The following is a 26431-nucleotide window of genomic DNA, read 5'->3' on the forward strand; positions in this document are numbered from 1 at the left end:
AAGATGTATCGGAGCCGCTATAAATAGCGCGGCCCATTGCACGCCTGTGCATTTATAGCCTCCATTATTGAAGCCGCGAAAATGTCATTCTTTATCTATAGAATGCCATTTCCTAGACCCCAAATACAGGGTGTTGCGCCCCCATCACATTAATTCACTGAGAATATTTATTAGAGAGTAGGTGGGGTGGCGGAGGATCCCGGTTTGATTCCAGCTTCAGCGCTGTCATATATCCTATAATTAATAATTTCCCAAAATTTGGAAATGGTGCTATAAAATCCTATAGTTCAATTTGTTATCCTATATTTCATATAATTTACCCTGGTAATTTACCCGGTAAATTACCCTGGTAACAGTAATTTACAATTTTCTCAGGTAAATTACGAAAATGGTAATTACCCTGGTAATTACCAGGGTAATTTACTGTGGTAAATTACCATGGTATTCGTGTTTCACTGTTTCTCAATTTTCTTTGATCTTTCGGGTTAAAATGTACCTAAAATACGTCGCGCAAGATTACAAAACTCAAAACCTAACGTTATTCGCGTTTTAGTGTATTTTTGCATTGTTTAATAATGTAATTTCACTCCAGCAAACACTAGATCATAGGCGTAAACCGCGTAACGCTCTAACTCGAAGAGCTAGGCACCGCTGCGCCACCTAGATCCGTTTTGGTTGCGAATTTCCAAGCAGTCGAAGGTCGTGTTAGAATAGTTTGATACGTTTAATAGGAAGAATACTTATGTCTAGCCCTGTTTATGCCGGTTCAATTAACGATCGATGAATCTGACGAGGATGAAAACGATAGTGAGTACCCTGAGGAATATGATGATACTGATAATGCATCTCAAAATGAAGATAATTGAACATTTTTGGGCATTCATAACCTATTGTGGTAATTTATAAAATGTATAATACCCAACAAAAGCGTTTCTTATTTGTATACCTTGTTTTAACCGTAAAAAAAAACATTTTTTTTAAATAAAATTACCGCGTAATTTACTGATTTCCTAAATTACGGTAATTTAAGAACTCTACTTTTGACGGGTTGCGTTCTCCTTGTGTGGGGTGCTGTGTTGGTTGCTCCTAGGTCAAATATAGAAATTGTGCTTTAGTAATAATAATAATCAGCTAGTCTAGTACGCAAGACACCACTTTAGGCCTAAGTCATCAAGCGACATTTAAAGCCATTAATTCAGATTGCTGGGTTACCATGCGTAGGAGGGGTGGTTTCAAGCCCTTCATGCCGCCTAGGAGTAAAAGGCAGCTAGCCTTTAAACACGCTAACGCAGTGTTGTGTACAAATTTCATTGGACGAGCTTTTACTCTGCACGTTTTATGGGCGGGGGGGGGGAAGACAATTTCCGAATTTTCCCCTTCCGACGGCAGCAGGCGCTAAAGCGTCTAGTGGCTCTAGCCAATCAAAATTGTACACAAGAAAATAGAAGACTTTTGACGGTCGCATTCTCCTTGTGTGAGATCTGTAGTGTTTGTGCTCCTAGATGCCACCAGCTAAGTTTAGCAGCCTTTTTTTATTTAATTCATACTCCCTTTAAGCCATCGACCACATTATCACCCACTAGATACACCCTGTATAGATTTAGTCTCCTTTCTTAGCCCAGTCCTGATTAACGGTTATTTTATTCATAATTTCTGGGAGTACTTCGCCTATTAAAAAATTGGCCCGGAATAAATTATAATCTTCGCTGAATTCGCATCCGTCCGGTGCAACTTCTCTTCTTTCTTCTCAACGCCTTGTAGTAGGCTCCTTTTAGATAAGGTCAGGAATTTTGCGGTCCCCTAAACTAAAACCAAAAAAGATATCGTAATTGAGTTTTTTGTCTTATACGCTGTAGCTGTTACAAAGTCCAAAGAGGATAATTTTGTACGGGTTCTTTCGGGTTTTTTATTCCGCATCACATTATCCATATTTTCTATAGAAAATCTTTTTTCTGGTTTAGGGCGAAGGGTAAGTTTTCTTTATTTAATCAACTAGCCGCCGACTGAGTATCGAGAATTTCTAATGGGCGTTTTATGGATTATACATTTACTCTTTCATAGTTTGCAGCTTCGATTAATTAAGTCGGCGTACGAATATATTTATAACGATGGTGAATATTCCAAAGGGACCATCTTGACGGCCGTTGATCCAATTTGTTGAAAATTAAACAAATTTGTCTTAATTTTCTAAACTTATAGACGAATTAAAAAGGTAAGATTGAATGCCAAATCCTTTATTTTCCTATAATTCTGAAATGGTCCTATGAAATCCTTTAACTCCATTTTGTATCCTATATTTCCTTTATTTTTGGCATATTCGGTTAAAACTACTCAACTAATAAATTTTAAAAATATTAACATTGAAATCACGATGGAGTTTTGAAACTTGCTTATTTCCATATTTCAAACCTATACATCTCCTTTTTCTGAGTAATATAATCCCATAATTACCCTATAATTTCGTAATTTCTATCCTATAAGTCCAATATATTATGGTTAGCGCATTCTCCTCGCAGCAAGAGGAGCCAGGTTCGATCCCAGCTAGTGGCACTGGGTGAAAACTCGGAACTACTCCTTCTGCCCTGAGTTTGCTAGTTCTCTCTCCACTGGTTAAAGTGGTTTTCCCTTTCCATAAAAAATTGTAGAGGTTAACGGTAATAGTGAGTGTAGGGAGCTGTTGGCTCGCGTGGCATGAAGGGTTTGCCACCACCCTCCTACGCGTTGTAAACTGGCCACCTGAATTAATGGTTTTAAAAGTTGCTTGATGACTTAGCCTAGCTGATTATTAGCCCTGAAATATGGATGATTGTATATTTTTCGGTACATTTCCTGGAAATATTTTTCTTTAAGACTTTGACCTATTTGACCCATTCCATTGATAACTGTATTTAAAACCTCTTAAAAGGTCAGGGAAAACAGGGAATTTGAATCTCAAAATATTGTGACCACCCTGATATAATAACATTTTTCACACAAATATTTATTTATTTATCTTTGAAAATTACTAAACGTGTCATAACCAATCGGCAGAGTTAACCATTGTAACTAACCGGTTAAGTATTTATTCCGTTAGCGTTGTTCTATTCTTAATAAGTTCCGAAAATTGCGTATCTTGCGCAATAAGGCGGCGTCCAATGTAACTAAATGCACCGCAACCACTCTATCGAAATCACTCGTATACGGTCACTTCGATTAATCGATCTTTACATTAGTAGCGGTGTTAGATATTCGATTAAATTCCAATCGATTTTAACGATTTCCCTATACGAGAGGGCAGGGGGAGGTGTATAGAGTGTTGTGTTCTAAAATAGCGTGATTCCGCCATCAACTCTTTTTTTGCCTGTTTTCCTACATCCATTGTTGTAAGGCCTCGTAACTTTAACACATAAAATAGAATACGTTTGGCGCCCTGTTAACCATTAAGCGTTTTACCGAAAGAATAGCAAGGCTCCTTTTTATAGCAAACCCTAGTCTACATAAAAAGAATTGTTTTCCCAGATTGCCCCGACCTCCCCCCCACTCGCCCGCTATTGTTTCCCCGGCACCCCCCTCCCCTTGGGGTTAAAACCATCCCCCGCCCCACCTTTTCAGCGGGGGTTTTCGGCAGGGGGGGCGTGAATGGCCGTCGGCGCCTATCCCCCCCACCCACCACGGATTTATTTTATTGTTTAGGGAGCTTTTATAAATTGGCCTTTACGGCCAGGGGTCGCCTTATGCCTTAAGTGACGCTGCTTCCAGCCATTCCTAACCCTCGCGGCGTACAGGTTGTTCTGGTGGTCTCTGCCATCTATCGCCTTTTTCGAACTTTAAAGTATTGTGCGTGGAAGGAAAATCAAGATTTTTTGAGGTTTTCATAATAATTTCTTTGAAATTAATTTTTATACTTTATTTGCAAATTAATTTTATACTTAATTTGCAAATTCATTTTATACTTAATTTGCAAATTCATTTTATACTTAATTTGCAAATTCATTTTTATACTTAATTTGCAAATTCATTTTATACTTTATTTGCAAATAATTCATTTTATAATTTGCAAATAATTCATTTTATACTTTATTTGCAAATTTATTTTTATACTTTATTTGCAAATTTATTTTTATACTTTATTTGCAAATTTATTTTTATACTTTATTTGCAAATTCATTTTATACTTAATTTGCAAATTCATTTTTATACTTTATTTGCAAATTCATTTTTATACTTTATTTGCAAATTCATTTTTATACTTTATTTGCAAATTCATTTTTATACTTTATTTGCAAATTCATTTTATACTTTATTTGCAAATTCATTTTATACTTTATTTGCAAATTCATTTTATACTTTATTTGCAAATTTATTTTTATACTTTATTTGCAAATTCATTTTATACTTAATTTGCAAATTCATTTTTATACTTTATTTGCAAATTCATTTTTATACTTTATTTGCAAATTCATTTTTATACTTTATTTGCAAATTCATTTTTATACTTTATTTGCAAATTCATTTTTATACTTTATTTGCAAATTCATTTTATACTTTATTTGCAAATTTATTTTTATACTTTATTTGCAAATTCATTTTATACTTAATTTGCAAATTCATTTTTATACTTTATTTGCAAATTCATTTTTATACTTTATTTGCAAATTCATTTTTATACTTTATTTGCAAATTCATTTTTATACTTTATTTGCAAATTCATTTTTATACTTTATTTGCAAATTCATTTTTATACTTTATTTGCAAATTCATTTTTATACTTTATTTGCAAATTTATTTTTATACTTTATTTGCAAATTTATTTTTATACTTTATTTGCAAATTCATTTTATACTTAATTTGCAAATTCATTTTTATACTTTATTTGCAAATTCATTTTTATACTTTATTTTCAAATTCATTTTTATACTTCCTTTGCAAATTCAGGCTCGTACTTCCTTTGCAAATTCAGGCTCGTACTTCCTTTGCAAATTCAGACTCGTACTTCCTTTGCAAATTCAGACTCGTACTTCCTTTGCAAATTCAGACTCGTACTTCCTTTGCAAATTCAGACTCGTACTTCCTTTGCAAATTCAGACTCGTACTTCCTTTGCAAATTCATATTCGTATTTTCTTTGCGAATTCAGTAAATAGCAAAATTTAAAAAAGGTGCTTTAATTAATGTTGTTAAAAATAATACTTTTATTGTTAAAGCGAGGTACCGTAAATTACAAATTATAATGCTAAGGCAATTTGGCGTGGACGGTCTAATCGAAATAATTACTCGTATCAGAAGTATATTATAAATAGTACAATAGAAGTACCTATCTTCCGTTACTGCTAATGCTATTGTGACTTACTAAAGCTATTACATCAGGAATATATAGTTTATCATTATGCCATACTAATTTTAAAATTTTCGAACTTTAGGTGAAGTAATATTTTTCGCCGTACGGTGCGCACATCCACTGTTTTTCGTGAAATTCGCGTCCGTTGAAAACTGCCTTGAACTTGCGAAGGTGCACGTTTCATTTTTACGCCCTAGGTGGTTACTTATAACGTAAGAAGAAGAAGAATCCAATTGTCTCTTCTCTGATTAAACCATCCATCTTCTAAACCTACATTAGACAACAAGAACCTATATAGGTTACTGAGAACGTACTAGTTCATCCTTTAGGCCCGGCCGCAAACTGAAACGTAATTTTTTCAAACGTTTTACTTCAACTTTTGACGAATGTGTACAATTAATTACAGAAAAGTTAATTTAGCTCGATGAATAAAAGATTTAATTAATTTATATAATCATAAATTATCATGTACAGAAATATTATTTTAAAACAAGTTTGGCTTTACAGTTTCAATGTGGTTTCGATTTTTAGTGTTGTGTGCCCAATTTTTATACCCGTTAATAACAAATTTAATTAATACTTAATTAATTAGAAACAATTTAGACATTTAATTAATTTTGAAAATATTTTCGTGGTTTTTCAATTTCTCTGAAAAGCTCATACGGTGTTCTTTGACCTATTTGTGTAATTTGTTGGTCTAAAAATAGCAGAAGTTTTTATTATTACAAATAAAAACCGTAAAAACAAACTGGCCACTCCATAAAGTGTATTTGCATACTGGTGGCATTATTTTCCCTTTCGTGTAAACAGCGTTCACGCCCTCGAAAGTGTTTACATTTTATCAATCATAATACGTAGCAATATAGATACTGCTCGGTCAGAAATACGTCAGTTGATTTCACCCTCAATATTTTCGACCTGACTATAATAATCGCTCGCCATTTGTTAAATGAAATTCAGCTTAAAAACTTTGTAATTTCACTTCATAAATATCAAACGATTTTTCCCCCAAAAATCATTGATTTAAATCATCTATTTACTTGTATGTATTTATTAAAATGTACAGTCGTTACTGTTGAAAAACAAATTCAGAAAGTAATTACAATTACTAATTCAATCTAATTCGAATTAATTTCATTTTTGGTTTCTCAATACCAAACCATCCAAAATTTAAATACACTATCTGAGGAAAAAACACATAAAATGTAAATAAAGCAGGGTTTAAAAAAACCCGGGTTTTTTTAAAAACACCCAGCCCATTGGGCTTTTTTGGGTTTTATTGGGTTTTATTGGGTTTTTTTGGGTTTTTTAGGGTTTTTTACCTAAAATGATACCCTAAATCGATGATTTACTTCATTTTCATTTTTTATTTTCAATTTAGCACTACTTATTTATCGCTCTTATTCTTATCTTTCGTAGACGTAAAGTATCGTCTGCTCCATGTTCTGCTAAATATTTATTGAAAGTTGCAGAAGTTTAAAACTTACTGTTTAGTTAACACTGTTAACTTGCTACTGTTAGATTAGTGTTTACCAAAACACTGGTAATGTATTTTGTGTAAATACGTTTTATAAAAAAGCAATATTTTTGTATTATTATAGAATTTAAAGAATTAAAGTTTAATTTTTTAAATTCTTTAATATAGTTTAATATAGTTTAATTATTAAACAATAAATTTAAACTTTTTTCGTCATTTTTGAAACTATTTAAGGTGGGTTTTTTTTTAAGTGGGCTTTATTGTGGGTTTTTTAAGGTGGGTCCAACCCAAAATAACCCGTGGGTTTTTTTGGGTGGGTTTTATAAATTCGAACCCTGAAATAAAGCAACTTAAGGCATTCCATATTTGACAAAATTTCACTCGAGGGCTAACGATTTGGTTAGTTCAATGGGATTATCCGTATATTTTGATGTCGTCTGCTGTACTATTGCCGGTATTATTTTTAGAAATTAGATTTAAACCCCGTCAATAATAATTATTTCTGCTATTTTAGTAACAGCAATGTCATACTTTGAATCAACGGTTTCAAAGTTCCCGCGACAGTAACGTTAACTAATAGCTCAATTTAATTGGTTGAATTATATGTAGTATACAAATTGTAAACTAGGGTAACCATTCTTCCTTTATTTTAAAATATTTCCTATATATTCAATGTGTTCTTATAACTTCCTATAAGTACACTATTTTCCTATATTTGTGGAAATTTTCGTGCTTAACTGTAGAAATTATGTTTTGATATCAAAATCTACAAAGTTAGAAATAATTTTATAACTATTAGAAATCTTGCCTCGCTCAACCAATTTTTAAACCAAATTCCCTTTAAAAATCCGGATTTTATGTCATAAGTACTTTAATGGAATTTAACCAATATTTTCCATTAATTTCGATGGCATTAATTCAATATTTTTCCTGTAATTTTATAGGCATTATAATCCATTATTTTCCTTGTAATTTTAATGGAATTTATTCAATATTTTTCTGGTTATTTTAGTGGAATTTATCTATTATTTTCCTCTAATTTTAATGACATTAATACATTATTTTCCTGTAATTTTAATGGCATTAATCCATTATTTTCCTGTAATTTTAATGGCATTAATCCATTATTTTCCTGTAATTTTAATGGCATTAATCCATTATTTTCCTGTAATGTTAATGGCATTAATCCATTATTTTCCTGTAATTTTAATGGCATTAATCCATTATTTTCCTGTAATTTTAATGGCATTAATCCATTATTTTCCTGTAATTTTAATGGCATTAATCCATTATTTTCCATTAATTTCAATGGCATTAATTCAATATTTTTCCTGTTATTTTAGTGGTATTAATCCATTATTTTCCTTGTAATTTTAATGGAATTTATTCAATATTTTTATTGTTATGTTAGTGGAATTTATACAATATTTTCAAGTAATTTTAATGGCATTAATCCATTATTTTCCTGTAATTTTAATGGCATTAATCCTATATTTTTCTTGTTATTTTAATGGCATTAATCCTATATTTTTCTTGTTATTTTAATGGAATTTATCCAATATTTTCCTTGTAATTTTAATGGCATTAATCCATTATTTTCCTTGTTATTTTAATGGAATTTATCCTTTATTTTTTCGTAATTTTAATGAAATTTATCCTACACTAACTTGTAATTTTAATTCAATGCCAATTAGTTGGTCAAATTTGTTCGTCAAATTAATTAACCTTCATAAATTGTACAGTCTAAACACCCCTTAAATATTTCTAAAAATAGGAACCCAACACCGTGTATAAGTTATCTATTTGCGCGTGCGGCTCGCGTCGGCGATGGAGTGTTCAATGACGGTATTGTACAACTGGTACATCCCGGTCGCTCAGGGAGGCGCCGCTTCCTTTAAGCAGCCGACCTTTTTCGCGAGTGGCGCGAGCCGCCATTCCAATTGTCTGTTGACCAAATTTAAGGCCATTTATCTGCGCGAAAGCATTCCGGCCGTTTTCAATGATGGTTGCCCAGGCTGCAGCCCATCTCCACTGCTGCTCCCTTTACGCCGCTTTGCCTCCTTGCACCCATGTGCGCCTAGAATGGATTTATTTCTTCTGAGGGAGACGATTTTTAAGGTTGTTCTTAAAGAGCTAGGAGCAACAAACTCATGGAGAACGCAGTTAGCCTTTAAACATGCTAACGCAGTGTTGTGTACAAATTTCATTGAACGAGCCTTTACGCTGAACGTTTTACGGGCGGGGGGCAAGATAATTTCCGAATTTTCCCCTAAAGCGTCTAACCAATGAAAATAGTACGCAAGAAAAGGCACGACTTTTGACCGGTTGCGTTCTCCTGGTGTGGGCAGTGGCGTAGCTGATGGTCCGCAGGGTCCGCGGCGCGGGTAGGGGGCACTCTCCATTAAAATTGAAAGGGGGGCATAGAGATTTTTGGCGGGGGGCTCTGAGTTCTCAGCTACGCCACTGGGTGTGGGGTGCTGTGTTTGTTGCTCCTAGTTAAAGAGTAAGTTGCAAATTGTTCGTTACCAAACTTACCAGGAATCCATACCTCTACTCGGAGTGCTTATCGCTGTAGATTTTCGTCTCGATGTGGCTGACGGTTTTTTTTTGACGTCACTATGTTAACTTAACAAACAACAGCGTGAGAGGGGAGCGCGCGTAGAGGGGGTTTTTTATCTCGTAGGCGTGGCCAAAGCCGTCAGAGTGATCTTAACATACGCGATAAGCCAGGATAAGCATTCCAAGTAGAGATGCATGGATTCTTGTCGTTTCGACGTAATTTTGTTATTAAACGAAGCGCTTACGTTTAAAGTACCCAAATATAAAGTTTCGTTGCTTTCAGTTTCGTAGTTGATTAGAAGTAATTAGTAGAACGCCAAAACAATTTGGATTTTAGCGTGGTGATTGACGTCATTGAATACACGTTATTTCTCACTGGCCACTATCCGCAACATAGAGTTTAGAATTTGATACAAAATATAAATGTTACTGATTCTGTGGTCAAATCCGGAAAATTTCCTATAGCATTATGGAATTCTACTACTGAATTTTGTACGTGGGGGCTTACATGGTTTTGATCCTTTAGAGCGCGCGCTAAATTGGCATCGCCAAATTATCCAGCAAGGATATTACAAGAATGATCTTGGTAGGATAGTGGGGACTATATATTCAACCAGATGCCGTGGGAAAAATTCAGACTGAGATAAAATTTCATTTCATTTTAATATTAAATAAACATATTGACGGTATTTCATTCACATTAAATATAAATAAATACATTCTTGTTCTGTAAGTCAGGGTTTTCGTTTTAAGTCATCCAATCATTAATTTTTTCAGTTATTATCTTTTAAATTTTTTTATGAAAATATACAAATTCGCCTTAAATCACCGATTTTAATCAATTCAAATGTGTTTGTTTCAAATATGATCTAAAATTATATTTTATATTTCAATAGTACTATACGAAAATGTACAAATTTTATTTCAAATTACCTATTATATTTTAATGTATTTATTGAAATATACAAATTAATTTTTAAATCTTAGCACATCTAGTTACGAGTAGTTTAATTTAAGTCTAACTTTATGGGTTATGCTTTGATGTACGCGAATTATCAATCTAGGGAAAAAGAGGTCCCAGTTAAATATCACAATGTTTTTTAATACAGGAAAATAATTCAAATACCAAAACAAATATGGCTAAGCTAAAATAATAAATATTACTTGCTTCTTCCATGCTTAAAATAAATTTAATCTTGAATTATATAACCTATAGAAGCAAAGTATCCATAAATTAATCTTGAAAGGTAAATTAATTAAAGCTTAGAAATTCTTATTCGACTGGTGCTAAAGAGTTCGTACCATAATCACAGACCACCTACTGCAAGAAGGACTTGCATCAACCTCGAAACAAATTGTTTTAAAAGTGATGCGGCTTTTTTTTTACAGCAAACAGAAAATAGCGCTTGAAAATGCTTTATTTGACAAAAATAAAAAAAATACTCTCGTGTTACTCCTTGTACCTTTAAAACTGCCTCTACTTGCCGTGAGATGGCGCACTCTTTAAAAAGTCGCATCACATTCGAGACATAAACAAATTAAAATTCTTACAAGCGATACAAGTCCATCTTGGGGTAGGTGGTCTGTGCCTTAATTAACCTTTGAAGAAACCTTAGAGAGCGGCAAACGAAATAACAAGGTGTAGCCATCTTTGGCAACGACTAGTTTTCATCCGCGTACGTCACAGCGAAATACCTAAGCAAACTATTTAATTTTTTATTTAACCATAATCTCATGCCTACGAGAAAAAATAATCATGGAAATTTACATAAAAAAATTGGGCGTTTTCGGTCGAGTTTCATTAGTCTTTGCAACGGAAGAAAAAGATCTGCTAATCTAAATCTACACCCTAATAAGATAACAACGACTATATAATTTGGACCGACAATTCTTTATTTTTTATTCAAATTAGCATAGTGATTTTTATCGCGAACTTGAATGAACCGTATTTATTTATTTATGACAGTGTAGTTTATCAATAATAAAGGAAGCCTTAGTTACGTTTAAATATTGAAATATAAATGATTTACTTTATTTAATCATTGACGAAAGGTAAATTATTCTAATAATAAACCTAAATTATTTAACGTAATTGCACTTATACTAATCAAGCACTTTAATATGCATAGTATACAGGGTGTTTCAAAAGTTATGGAAAATATTTGAGAAGTTGTAGAGGGTGAGTTGAGAAGTAGGCCTGTTTTTTCCCCATTTCCTACGATGAGTTAAAAGAGCGCCAGAGAGCTTCAAAGTGTGGTCTACTAGCCCCTGAAAGTAGGCTGCAACAAGCGCAAAACCAAACAGCAGGGAAACGCGAACCTTAAGGTTTGGGTTCGTGTGATAGGTAAAAAAGGACTTGGTAAACAAATCGAGGTAACCAGCATAAAAAAGTAAACTTAAACAGCATTTAAAGTCCCTGCTGCTTGGTTTTGCGCTTGTTGCAGCCTACTTCCAGGTGCTAGTAGGCCACACTTTGAAGCTCTCTAGCGCTCTATTAACTCATCGTAGGAAAATGGGGAAAAACAGGCATACTTCTCAACTCACTCCCTACAACTCCTTCAAATTTTTTCATAATTTTTTGAAACACCCTGTATATATAAAAGGAACGAGAATTGTTGGGGCTTCGAAGAAATATTCGTAATTAAGAAGATAACCGTTCTTGTGGACAAGACAGCACCCCATCCGTTAGATCTTCTTACAGTAAACAATTGCGATAGTCCTTTTTCTCGCGTATTTATAGACTGCGGGGAAATATTTTCATTTGGCGTATTGCTTACATTTTAGGGCCCTCCTGATGCCGACTAAATACCAAATACTTTATTTTGATGAGGTTTTATTGATCTGCCAAACGCCTCTATCTCCTTCTCACTCGGCGCTAAGACTTCTCGGAAATCCCGCTAGTCTTTCGCGTGGCGCCGTAGTCGCCTCCTAAGCGACGCTGATAGGCTGAGAGGTCTGAGCTGGATAAGTAGGCGAAGGATCTCCGCTCGCGGGCGCGCCGGAGTCTGCCACAAAATCGAAGCGAGATTTCCCGTCTCGGCCTGGCTAGTTGTAGAGCGCCGCTTGGCTAGTTGTAGAGCCGCGACCGACCGGAAGGTTTTCCTTTTGAACGTCTCGCTCGTTCTCAGACGCTTCCAGCCGCTGTGATAGAGTCGTCAGGAGCAGCCGAACTCTTCAAATATTCTCATCAACGATTTTGCTCATTGGAATTTCTTTTTCGGTGAGTTATTTTATTATATCGTTTACGTTTATTTGAAATAATATAATTATTTAAAAAATCAAATAAATTAGGAGCCGATTTCACTGTCGACTTCTATAGTTAAATCTAGGTATTGTTTCGACTATGGTTAGTTGATTAAAGTAAATTTTTGGCCCCGTGTGGGTACTCTCAATATTTTTTAAACCGTGTTGCCAAATCTTTCTTATGAGGCTTAAGAACTATTTAAAGCTGAAAATAATTTTACGTTTTCCAAATTTGGATACACATATCCAATTTCCAAAATTTGGATCCAAACATTCAGTTCAATTTTGATCAAATTGGAATAAAATTTGGATCCAATAAAAAAGTAGAATTTAATACGTTGTAATTGGGTCAAATAAAACCATTTTGAAATGTGATCAGAGTCGAATTGGCATCCCAATTGAGCACAGAATTTTGGAATTTGATCCACAATTTTCGTAAGGGTTGAATAGATGCTCTTGCGTATTTGTAGTTATATTAATGGATTCGGTTCTCAACGGAAAATATTTATATCGCCTCGTGTCGCAATTAGGAACATCGCCGAAGAATATAACTTAATTAGAAGGTAGGAAATAATATTTATTGACGGATTTCATCGATTCTAAAACGTACAAGGCTTTCGTTAGACTTATATTGTAACTTCCCCGAAGAAAAAGAGTAAGAAATCTAAAGATTTTAACCTGAACCGCAAATACGAATCTTATTTTTTTAATCTGATTAGTAAAATTTAAATCCTTAATGTCTAGCTACGCCCTGATTGGACCTTAGAAAATATAGAAGGCAAATAGTAACTGGGCGTGTAACTTCCGGTAATGTTATGACTTGAAATAAAAATTAACCGGAAATAGCCCACTTAAACCCTAACCTTTAAAATCTCAATATACATTTTAAAACCTTGTTAAAGATAGAGATACTATTCCTCTTGAATATTTTCTACGATTCGATAAAGCGATGAATCAATGTAGTTACAGACACTAACACATTGTAGAACAACACGAGTATGTGAACACAAACGATATTGTGTGGCCAAGTTTTGAAGAACTGCCGGGTTTTATTTTATAATCGACGATTAGCTTCAATATGTAAGTCTAACACTCAGGTCACCAATATATATATATATATATATATATATATATATATATATATATATATATATTCTCACAATACTTTAATTCACTTAAGTCTGTTTTTTTATTCCGATTTGCGAAATTCATCGTTGAAGAATGGACACTCAATTTATTAATATTGAATGTAGTTTTAATATTTAAATAACGACCGTTGTTTTGGCTCTGCTGTTATTCCGTCGGCTACCCCCTTTTACTACCCCCCTCCTTTTTTTTACCCTTTATCGCCGCCAGGGGTCGTAAAACATTCGAGTAACTCTTCCGGAGAATGTTGGGGAAGCAGAAAAACATTAAAAATTCAATTAAATTTACAGACTAGGAACACCGTCTTATGTAGCCTTTTAGATATTTTTTTATTAACTTTGTTATATAGTTACATGTTTTTAATAGACAGTTTAAGCTGCACTCGTAGTGGCAACGGGAACGTGTAGGCTGTCTCGCGCTGTTCGACTAACACTTAAAAGTGTGGATGTTCGCGATCAAACACGTTGAGCTTCAACTTTTAATTGCCTCGGAATATTAATGGTATTTAATTTTTAATTTTAATATTAATGTATAAAATATAAATGTATATATATTTTTAAATTTTTAAATATAAATATATTTTTATAATATTAAATATATTTTTATAATATTAAATATATTTTTATAATATTAAATATATTTTTATAATATTAAATATATTTTTATAATATTAAATATATTTTTATAATATTAAATATATTTTTATAATATTAAATATATTTTTATAATATTAAATATATTTTTATAATATTAAATATATTTTTATAATATTAAATATATTTTTAATAAAAATAAATAAATTTTTAATAAAAATAAATATATTTTTATAATATTAAATAATATATTTTTATAATATTAAATAATATATTTTTATAATATTAAATAATATATTTTTATAATATTAAATAATATATTTTTATAATATTAAATAATATATTTTTATAATATTAAATAATATATTTTTATAATATTAAATAATATATTTTTATAATATTAAATAATATATTTTTATAATATTAAATAATATATTTTTATAATATTAAATAATATATTTTTATAATATTAAATAATATATTTTTATAATATTAAATAATATATTTTTATAATATTAAATAATATATTTTTATAATATTAAATAATATATTTTTATAATATTAAATAATATATTTTTATAATATTAAATAATATATTTTATAATATTAAATAATATATTTTTATAATATTAAATAATATATTTTTATAATATTAAATAATATATTTTTATAATATTAAATAATATATTTTTATAATATTAAATAATATATTTTTATAATATTAAATAATATATTTTTATAATATTAAATAATATATTTTTATAATATTAAATAATATATTTTTATAATATTAAATAATATATTTTTATAATATTAAATAATATATTTTTATAATATTAAATAATATATTTTTATAATATTAAATAATATATTTTTATAATATTAAATAATATATTTTTATAATATTAAATAATATATTTTTATAATATTAAATAATATATTTTTATAATATTAATTTATTTTTATAGGATTAAATATTAATTAATTTTAAAGGATTAAATATTAATTAATTTTAAAGGATTAAATATTAATTAATTTTAAAGGATTAAATATTAATTAATTTTAAAGGATTAAATATTAATTTATTTTTATAATATTAAATATTAATATATTGAGTTTTCTCTGAATTGACTTAACCACAACGACCTACATTTTCATAAATACATTGAAGTATAATAGTTTATATAAATCGGACAATCCTGAAGTAAATTATATTTTTAAAATTGTACAATTTTGACCCAACGAATCAAATTTCTTAAAACATTTTCAGAAAATATTAAGGCTAAGTTCTCTCACTTTTGATGCGAAAAGTAGCATCCTAATAGTTAATTTTCAAAGCCGCCAGATGGCGGTGGGATTTAGCAATTTCCTTATTCGCCGGGTAAAGAGTAAAATATCCAAGTTGTAATATTGAATCAACTCGTAATATAATGGCTAACGACACAATTTTGTCTGCCATAATATATATATATATATATATATATATATATATATACTCTGAATGACACGTGCGTCCCGTTCATTTGCTGGCTCCGCGCGCGAACTGAAATGGACAGGAATCTTATGATTATGGACACCGTAGTAGCCATACACACGGTTGACCTCGGAATCGTAAAAGCCGCGCAACCGGAAAGGCGTGCACCGCCTTCCCCTTCATTATATATATCGCTGCCGTTCTTTGATTGCCCCCCCCCCCCCGCATTCTCCGGCGCTGTATATAATACGTTGTGACTTCCACGGGGGGGGGGGGGGGGGGGGACACTTACCTTCGGTACATTTCTGTTCCCAGGCCGACCATTTCAAATGACTTTTTATATCTGAGGCACGTACGGCTAGAAATAAATTCGTTTGTAGATATAATTAACTCTTCTTTTGTTTCGGACTCTTTTTGCTCCTAAACAAGTTGGCCCCTGAGTGATAAGACCCCTTCACAACGAGCGTTTTATTCATTGGGTTAGTATTGAAGCGAAACGAGCTACGCTTCCTCGTCAACTACTCGAAATGTTTGTAGTTGTTGTAGGCATATTTTAAGTTAAATTGAACGTAACTAAATCTATTTAGGAACTGTGTCGTAAAGGGGTCTAAATTTTAAATATTCATTAGAGATTATTTCTATAATTAAAAACAGTAAGTATTATATTAAAAAAAGTTGATTAATTTAATTTTTACTTAATTATAAAATATGAATTGTTTGTTACCCCTATTATACAGGGTGTTTCAAAGGGTTATGCAAAAATGTTAAGGAGTTGTAGGGGGTGAGTTGAGAAGTATGCCCATTCCCCCCCCCCCCCCCCCATTTTCCTACGATGAGTGAAAAGAGCGCCAGAGAGCTTCAAAATGTGGCCTACTAGCCCCTGGAAGTAGGCTGCAAAAAGCGCTAAACCAAGCAGCAGGGACTTTAAATACTGTTTAAGTTTACTTTTTGACGCTGGTTACCTCAATTTGTTCACAAAGTCCTTTTTTACCTATCACACGAACCCAAACCTTAATGTTCGCGTTTCCCTGCTGCTTGGTTTGGCGCTTCTTGCAGCCTACTTCCAGGGGCTATTAGGCCACACTTTGAAGCTCTCTGGCGCTCTTTTCACTCATCGTAGGAAAATGAAAAAAAAAAAAAAAACAGGCATACTTCTCAACTCACCTCCTACAACTCCTTCAAATTTTTGCATACCCTTTTGAAACACCCTGTAGAATGTTTTTGGTAAAATGAAATACCCACCAGAAAAGGCACAAATTCAAAACACGAAAAACGTACCAACGACAACAACAACAACAACCATTTTGATTGTATCAGTTCTCTCCGCCAAAAGGGGAAAACAGCGCTAGGAAGTAATCTGGAGGTGGGTGGATGCGGGGAACTGTTTGATGTATACAGTGTCATCATTTGGCACTTGTTTTTTCCCGTTTTGCAGCCCCGTATTTTTTGCGGTAGAAAGCGCTCTTAATTGGTCTACTATTATGACGTTCTTTTGGCTCGTACTATATTTACCGGGTAGCGCAGTTTTATACTAACTGAGCCGGAAAGATATTAAGTCATTTTATTGATGCAGGGTTGGCAAAAAGCCGGCTTTTTTTGAAAAAATCCAGACCAGTGGTTTTAATTGGCTATAACCGGCTTTTTTCGGTTATAACCGGCTAAAATATAAACAGTACCTTTTACTTATGTAAGTAGAAATTGTCTGCAGTTATTGTCGTAAATAAGAAACTAAACAAGTAAAGCGAAATAACACTATATAAAATAACTTAATTATTTGGATTTCCTCGGGAAATTCCCACTAGTTTTTGTTTATGACGCACCGACAGAAGCGAGGCAGCGAACTTTGGAACTTTAAACCTACCGAAAAACTGGTAAAAGTAAACCGGTTTCTAAATATGAAACAAAAAATAAACTAAATTTCTAAATAAAAACTATTAATTTACTAAAATATTAATATTGTAATTTTTTTTAAAAAAGCCACAAAAATCTGGTTTTTTTCAAGTGGCTATAACCGGTTTTAACCAGGTGGCTATAACTGGTATGGCTGGTTCTATGCCAACCCTGATTGATGATGCGACCGCAACGCGGACTAGCCACGTATTTAACAGCGCGACGTAATTCTCCCCACAGATAAAGACTGGCTCACACTAGATGATTTGCTCTACGTTTTTAACGGAAGTTTAGTCAACTTAAATCGCAATTTATTGGCACGATAAATTGTTCGACAAAGTTGGTGAACATTAATCGCAATTTGTTGGTACGATAAATTGTTCGACAATTTGATGAATATTAATCGCAATTTGTTGGCACGTTGAAAATTATTCGACAATTTGATGAAATATTAATCGCAATTTGTTGGAACGATAAAAATCGTTATACAATTTGGTCAACATTAATCGCAATTTGTTGGTACGATAGAAATTGTTCGACAAGTTGGTCAACTTTAATGCCAATTTGGTGGCACGATAAATATTGTTCTACATTTTGGTCAACTTAAATCGAAATTTGTTGGAACGATAAAAATTGTTCGTCAAGTTGGTCAACTTTAATCCCAAGTTGTTGGTAAAATCAATTTTGTTAAAGATGTTGGTCGATCATATTGAACTTGGAGAACAAATCTGTGAGGATTTTAATAGAGGAAAGGTTCAAACCATGAAGTTTTTATGAATTTATTCCAATTAATGCATAGCCTAAAAATGGTAAAATTAAGAAATTAGGAATGAAACTGTGATGGTTTTTATAAAGTTAAACTAACGGTGATTCTTGTATATAATTGAAACCAAAATAATCAAATTAAATAGCATTTAATTGATAAGAATAAATTGTTTGACAAGTTTATCGACTAAAGTCGCGTGGTGTTGAACTTAAAATACTTTATCACATTTTAATTCTCGATTTTGTTCGTGAGCTCACATTATGCGGTGTTTGTTGTATAACATCTCGCGACCAACATTTTGTACAGTTTTGAAACAAAAGTTGGATAATATTCAAAAAGTATCTACTTTTTAAGTTTACTAATTATTTTATTAATTTATTTTTAATAAAAGTTTTAATTAAAATAAAAAATTAAAATTTGCGAATGAGTAGTTTCGCGTTTTATCAAAGGCATTCATCATTTCTGTTTCGATTTTATCAATTGTACCAGAAAAAAATTGGGGATTTAAAATCTCAGAAATAAATAAAAATTTCGTTTGATGTTTTCGAAATCTGCTATTTTTCTTTGGCCAAAAACACAAAATACCCTCCGAAAATAAGTACTTTTTCAATGGAAAATATTCGACAGAAAATGAGGCTAAAGTATGTTTTATAAAAAATAAAATATAACCGTTTAGAAATGAAAAATGATCCACTGTTTGCACACAACATCAAAAACATAAAATATATATTATTAAACGTTATATATGTATATTAAAAGAGTTTCACTACCAAGTTATAAATAATTTATCTCAACTGGTTCGTTCGTATTAAGATAATTATTTATAATATAAGTTATTCAACTGGTTTGTTATTATTTAAATATTCTTGAATAGATTTCGTCATTTGTGTAGTTAAAAGTTTTCATTTTTAAAAATTAATAAAATAGTTTAGATTTTGCAGTTTGTATATATAAAAGTTATCATTTTTAAAAATTAATTAATATTTTACATTTCGCAGTTTGTATGTATAAAAGTTATAATTTAAAAAATTAATTAATAGTTTAGATTTCGCAGTTTATAGACATAAAAGTTATTATTTAAAAAAATTAATTAATATTTTAGATTTGGTAGTTTATATATATAAAAGTTATCATTTTAAAAAAATTAAAAGTTATCATTTTTAAAAATTAATTAAAGTTATCATTTTTAAAAATTAATTAAAGTTATCATTTTTAAAAATTAATTAAAGTTATCATTTTTAAAAATTAATTAAAGTTATCATTTTTAAAAATTAAAAGTTATCATTTAAAAAAATTAAAAGTTATTTAATTAAATGTATTCCAGTAAAAGTTTAAAATGAAACAATTGCACTAAAATTAGTATCCTCAGGTTAAGTGCACTCTGACCTTTCAAATACGGGGGTCCACCTTTTTTAATAACTATATTTTGTTAATCCGTATGCAATATACGCGGTCCAGTGTATTTTTCTGCGGTGCGACGGCAATGGCTATTAATGCGGGGGGGGGGAGGGTTTTATTTCAGAGGGGGCCCGGGGTAGTCCTCGAAATGGGAGTAGATTTCCGTTTTGTCATTCCCTCGCACGAATCCGACTCGGCCCTTTTCCACTAATTCTCTCGCTTTTCTACGATAAACGTTACCTTTTTACTACGTCCCGCGATCTTCTAGAATTCGACGTGCTTATTACTAAATTCCCTTACCGCCACTAAGCCGTATCTTATTCTTATCCCAAGTACCGCGATTTTAGTGCTGTTAAAACATTCATAAATTTATGGTTTTACCAAGAATCGAAGTTTCCCTTTCCTTAAAAATTTGTAGAGCTAATAGTAATAATAATAAAGGCACCACACTAGGCCCAAGTCATCAAGCGACTTTTAAAGCGATTAATTGAAGTGGCCGGGTTACAATGCGTAGGAGGCTGGTGGCGAGCCCTTCAACCTTCTGGGTGTTACTATTTATTCAGGCGACTGACGCTGGTTCGACTACGTTTCTACAAAAGACGCAACGATATCCATACTGTAACGAAAGGTTTTGTTACTCGAAAACAAATATGCGTTACTATACAACATTTTTATCGATTGAAATTTTACTCCAATAAGCCAGTCCCACTGACTTGGTTGGTGATAAATCTAATATTAAAGAAACTTTGTATTCTTGTGGTAGCAAACGAAGTTTTTTAATCATTCTAGCGCCATGTCGAGATTCGCAGCTGAACCACTATTTAGCAGACGACAGTTGGTAGATTTCGTAACCTTTGCTAATTAATAGTTCAGCGCAGGACTAATTTAAAAGAAAACTGTCAATCGGGATAATAATAAAATTCCGTGGCTCAAATAATTTAATCGCAACGATGTTAGATGGCGCTGTGGTGTCGCGCTCTTCTGATGTAGCGCCTATGATCTAGCGTCTGCCATTATCGAATTATAGAAACTTCCTAAATCTGAGCGTTACCAAAATAGTGGAAATTAAATTGCAAATATAAACCTTTCCAGATTTTATTTCATCCATCGTAACCTTCAAATACGCGTAATTGTGTACTATAAAAAGTCCTTACTCTATTGGTCTGCTAATACGCTACCTATCATAAGTAACATAATAACAATAAGTATGACACTTCCTATTGTTTTAATGTTAATTTCCTGGCTGAACATTGTTTCGACACTGACATTGCACTCGAACGGAAAATTGTGAGTAGTATGATATCGTCGTTGGTAGTAGTTAGTATATTTCGCCTTATTTAGACCCTAAAAATCAGTTCGGTGATATTTTTTCCTAATAGGCCCTTCTATAAAGTAACATTGGCCTTCTTGTTTTGATGTTGCTTCTGCGTCACGGGTGACGTATCGATGACGTTTAATTAATTCACGCGCTGAATTTACTTTTATCCCTGGAACTAGGCTCTACCTGAATTTCCCTGATTCAGCGTAGACGTCTGAGCTCTACGGTTATATTACTAAATAAAAGCTCTTGACAATCGTCGACTAATTATGCGATAATTATGCAACATTGAGATAAAAGGCTGCGTCCTTAAACTGCCAGGCAGAAATTTTAGTAATTTTAAAACAAAATCTTCTACCTAGGAATTTATCCAATATACATTACGATTGATATTATAGATTTATGCCATCGAATACAGTAATTACGGTCACTGGAGGGCCCCTTCCAAGGATGGGCCCCTAGGCCACGGCCTAGGTTGGCCTAGGCGGAAATACGGCACTGGGGAAATCAGGGAAAAGTCCGATAATTTAAAAATGGGCCTAAAAAGCCAGGGAAAGGTCAGGGAATTCAGTTTTATCTTGACTTTTTGAAGGTAATTTTACTCTAGATCTATGAAAAATTCTATGATTATCATTTATTACCTTTAAAGTTTGGCTAATTTTTTCAACATTGCAACAACGTTTCAACTGAAATATAAGTCCATTTAAATTTATTAACTACTGATAAAAGTTAAATATAAAATAAAAAAATTGTCCTTAAAAAGTCAGGGAAAACAGAGTTTGAATCTGAAAATTTCGTGGCAACCGTGCCTGGACATAAGAGTAAATTCGATGAGGAACCCTGTTTTTAAGCATAAACTAAACTTCTTCGTATTTTGTGACGAATGAGCTACATAAAAACAAGTTCAGGAAGCGTAGCTTATTTTATAGAAAGGCCTTTTGACATACTTATCGTTATTATGTTACTTATGTCCCTATCTAATTTCCTATAGCAACCAAAAGAGAGCATAGCGATAGCTTACGGTAGCACGTAGAGAGTGGCATTGAACGTCTTAAACGGTCGAACAATTGCTTTTGGGGCGACGCAATGTAATTGATCTCGGCCAACTTGTTGATCCGCATCTCATTCGCTGGCCGAATTATTTTTCCATTTATTTCGTTCTGTCTTCGCGTGGTTTTCATTGTTACTCGACATTCGAGGCCAGAATCGTGGCCCCGCGGACTTCACCCCTCCTGTCGCCTTCGTCTCCTATTCGCCGGTCGCGTTGGTAACTATTCCTAGTAATTCATTCCAGCATTCTGTAGCAGAAAACTTGAATAGCTGCAGCGGCGGCGAATCGCTATTTCGCGTGATGCCAAATCATGGGGCCATTTCCACACTTTCCTCCTTCGTGTCGATAAACAACGAAGTCTTTTTCTCTACCCCCCCCCTCCCTTGTGATTACCCCCATGGCGATTTGCCCCCCCCCCCCTCGCCAAAGTACTGCTATTGTTTATTTTGTATCAAAGTTTCCTCGTTGCATTCCGTGCATCGTACTGATGATATTTGTTGAGAATCTAATGAATAAGTTTGTTACTGCTCAGAACTTTAGTTTATTTGCGCTTAAGCATTAACCTGTATTGGAGCTTTTTTCGATAACCGTCTCGGATCTAATTTGGGAAATTGACTTATTAATGTATACTTTACTATTTGCTGGTTTAAAAAGAACGTCTTTGATATAGACGTGGAAATAAATAATAAATAAAAAATTCCTTTAGGGTTTAAAATAAATTTGGATTATTTTCATTGGCTTAGAGATAGTCTTAAATCAAGGTTTTAATCGCTTGGTTTTCTTTAAAAACCTTTTAACTAATTCGCTTTGGACTTCAAAATAGTTTATTTTAAACACTGTACAAAAATATATTATATTAGAGAAAATAAGTTTGCGAGTGTAAATAGAAAGTGTTCTACTTGAACTTGAACTATGTACTACAGCTTAATTAATAGACAATTTGGTCTAATTAAATAGAAATTAAAAACGTTATATTTGAACTAGAACTTATAAATAAACAATTTTGTCAACATAAGCCCTTTAATTAATTTATTAATTAACAACCGAGATTGTAATTGACTATTTCAGCATTATTGGTGTTAGATTGGCTGAATCATAAAAAAAATATCGGGTTAATTTAATTTTTCCTCAAAAAGTGTATAACAAATATAAACGTCCGGGAAAAGTCAGGCAATTTTAAAAACCTGTAAAAGCGTCCGGGAAAAGTCAGGCAATTTTAAAAACAAGTAAAATCGTCCGGGAAAATCAGGGAATTTAAAGAACTAGTAAAAACGTCCGGGAAAAGTCAGGGAATATTAAAAACAAGTAAAAACGTCCGGGAAAAGTCAGGGAATATTAAAAACAAGTAAAACGTCCGGGAAAAGTCGGGAATATTAAAAACAAGTAAAAACGTCCGGGAAAAGTTGGGGAATATTAAAAACAAGTAAAAACGTCCGGGAAAAGTTGGGGAATATTAAAAACAAGTAAAAACGTCCGGGAAAAGTCGGGGAATATTAAAAACAAGTAAAAACGTCCGGGAAAAGTCGGGGAATATTAAAAACAAGTAAAAACGTCCGGGAAAAGTCGGGGAATTTTAAAAACAAGTAAAAACGTCCGGGAAAAGTCGGGGAATATTAAAACAAGTAAAAACGTCCGGGAAAAGTCGGGGAATATTAAAACAAGTAAAAACGTCCGGGAAAAGTCGGGGAATATTAAAACAAGTAAAACGTCCGGGAAAAGTCGGGGAATATTAAAAACAAGTAAAAACGTCCGGGGAAAGTCGGGGAATATTAAAAACAAGTAAAAACGTCCGGGGAAAGTCAGGGAATTTAAAGAACTAGTAAATACGCCAAGAAATCTAATTTTTGGTGCCAACAGAAAACGTTTACTAAACATATGGGTAAAAAAAAAATTTTGACTTAAAAATTTACAGGAAATCTAAAGAAAATCAGGAGAAACCTGAGAAAATTTAAGAATTTCATTCTGAAAAAACTGGGACAACCATGGTTTATATTATTTTTCTCGAATAGTTAGTGAAAAATAAACGAGAAAGTTGAGACCGAAAAACTCTTGAGCGCTTAGTCATTTCGGAAATAAAAAAAAGTCAGTGGCCACGGCGATAAAAGTTTATTTATCGTTGGTTATTTGCTTCTGAAATTCCAAACGGTTGGTCTCGAATAGCCAAAGTCTTGGCGCGAAAAGTTAATTTACTCGGATGCAGTAAAAACTAGAAAATAAAAAGTCTTGGTTTCTTCCAGTCGGATAGTCATGAACTGAGTGGGCCAGTCTCGAGTTGCTCTCCTTGTTGACGCCAGGGGGCGGCGGTGGAGGAGGCGGTCTCTAATCGATCAATCAAGGTGCGTTTCGCATCATCCCATTTCGTCACTATTTTCGGAGATTCCCTCTTGATCTCGTGTCTACGTTTTTGCTAGATTGCTTCCGCCTCTCGTCGCCAGGCGGCGCGTTCGCGCTTACCTTACCCCAGTTTCTGGCGCCATCTCGGAGAGCATCAACGGAAAATCCCAAAAATCCACTATCTGGGATCAGTGGATTCTATCCTAAGATTTTATTTCGCTGTGTTATCTAGGGCTAGTAGCGGGAACTCTGGTAACTGGCTTGTCCGTGAACACCGGTGCTCGGCGTGTGAAACACTTCTACAGGGGCTAGTAGGTCAAAAATAGACTAATACGTTTTTGTTTCGTATGTAAGATTCTGTGATGAACCTTAAGTATTTTAAAAAAATAAATCTTTTTCGAATATTGAGCATACCACTGGTAAATACTCGTAAATATTGATATATAGCGAGTAATATTTCGTTAAATATTGCAAATCATTTATAAACTTTACAAAGCCAGAAAAGTTTTATTTTAAAATTTTAAATCGTTACTTACTTTGGATAAACATGAAATTAAATTTGTAAATAATTTATATTAGTTTATTTAATACCGTTACATACCGTTATGCCACATTTTGCATATTATTATAACAATAATAAATATTAGTAATAATGATAATAATAATAATACTAATAATAATATTAATCAGCAGGGTTCGTACACGACCTGGAAAACCTGGAAAAGTCAGGGAATTTGAAAATGTTTCCAAAAGGTCAGGGAAAAGTCAGGGAATTTTAAAAGGTTTCCAAAAGGTTAGGGAAAAGTCAGGGAATTTGAAAATGATTCCAAAATGTCAAGGAAAATTCAAGGAATTTGAAAATGGCCTCCAAAAGTAAGGGAATTTTAAAATACCCCATAAAAATCAGGCAAATAAATTTTTGAAAGAAAATATTTTTCAAAAATGGTCAGTGAAAATTTGGAAATTTGGTTAGGGAAAACCTGGAAATGTCAGGGAAATTAATTCCAGAAACCCTGCCAAGGCACCACCTTATGTATATTATAATCGTCTTAAGCCCGTGGATTTGCGGAAGTGCGAAGGTAGCCTCGTCTACGAGTTTGAATTTGGTGCATCGTCCTGTGAAATAAACAAGAGAGCATCCCAGCTGCCCTCACGGATCTGATGCGGCCCTCGGAATTCTGGCCCGGGATATTTGCGAGTGAGATAGGCAGCGCGGCATCCTCTTCAGGCGAGGTTTAATATAGGCCGGCACAGACCTAATTCTTCTCCGTCCATCTAGGCCCCACCCCCTAATCTCTCGCCCCCCCGCATCACTCCATCGCGTCGCCCCGGGAGCAACGGCTCTCTCTCCTTTCCCGCTCTTGAGCTTCTCTTGTTTTTCTCCATCTTTCTCTTCCTGAATACAATTTCCCCGTCTATTTTATTTGTTATTAAAAGCGGCGGCGCGCGCTGAAGTAAAAGCTTCTATTTCTTTCGAAAATGCTCCAGCTCCTGGGATTTGAATTTTTGTAAAATAAAAAACTTTGGCCTTTGTAAAGCTCTCTTCCGAAGTTTATTTTTATTTCGGAGCCTATATACGTTAATGGAAAATCATAATCTGAATCTTCTAAATTTCTCGGAAACGATAGACATCTTTTAAATTTAATTTAGTTTATCTTGTTGTTATTCGAAGTTTAATATTCTTAAGTTGGTTATTACTTTTAGCAGGAATCCTACCTCTACTTGGAATGCTTATCCTGCCGTATCGCGTATGGTAAGATCAGTCTGACGGCTTTGGCCCCGCCTACGAGAGAACAAATCCCCTCTCACGTTGTTGTTTGTTAAGTTAACAAAGTGACGTTCCAAAAACCGTCAGCCAAATCGAGAC

General features: G+C 33.0%; 1 protein-coding gene across 2 annotated transcripts in view; it reads left to right on the forward strand.

Annotated features, from left to right (window-relative positions):
* sfl (N-deacetylase and N-sulfotransferase sfl) overlaps positions 1 to 26431 on the forward strand; it is a 259871-nt gene that overhangs the window by 85906 nt on the left and 147534 nt on the right. Inside the window, exon 1 of one of the 2 annotated variants that reach the window (XM_090159289.1) lies at positions 12354 to 12571. The exons of the other annotated variant lie outside the window; for it this stretch is intronic. The gene's annotated coding sequence lies outside the window, so the exon portion shown is untranslated. Of the gene's footprint in view, positions 1 to 12353; positions 12572 to 26431 lie in introns of those variants that run through there. 2 annotated transcript variants of the gene reach the window in all.

Source organism: Leiobunum rupestre, chromosome 9 (assembly GCF_980474605.1).
Source record: "Leiobunum rupestre chromosome 9, qqLeiRupe1.1.hap1, whole genome shotgun sequence".
In the NCBI taxonomy this organism is placed as follows: domain Eukaryota; kingdom Metazoa; phylum Arthropoda; class Arachnida; order Opiliones; family Sclerosomatidae; genus Leiobunum; species Leiobunum rupestre.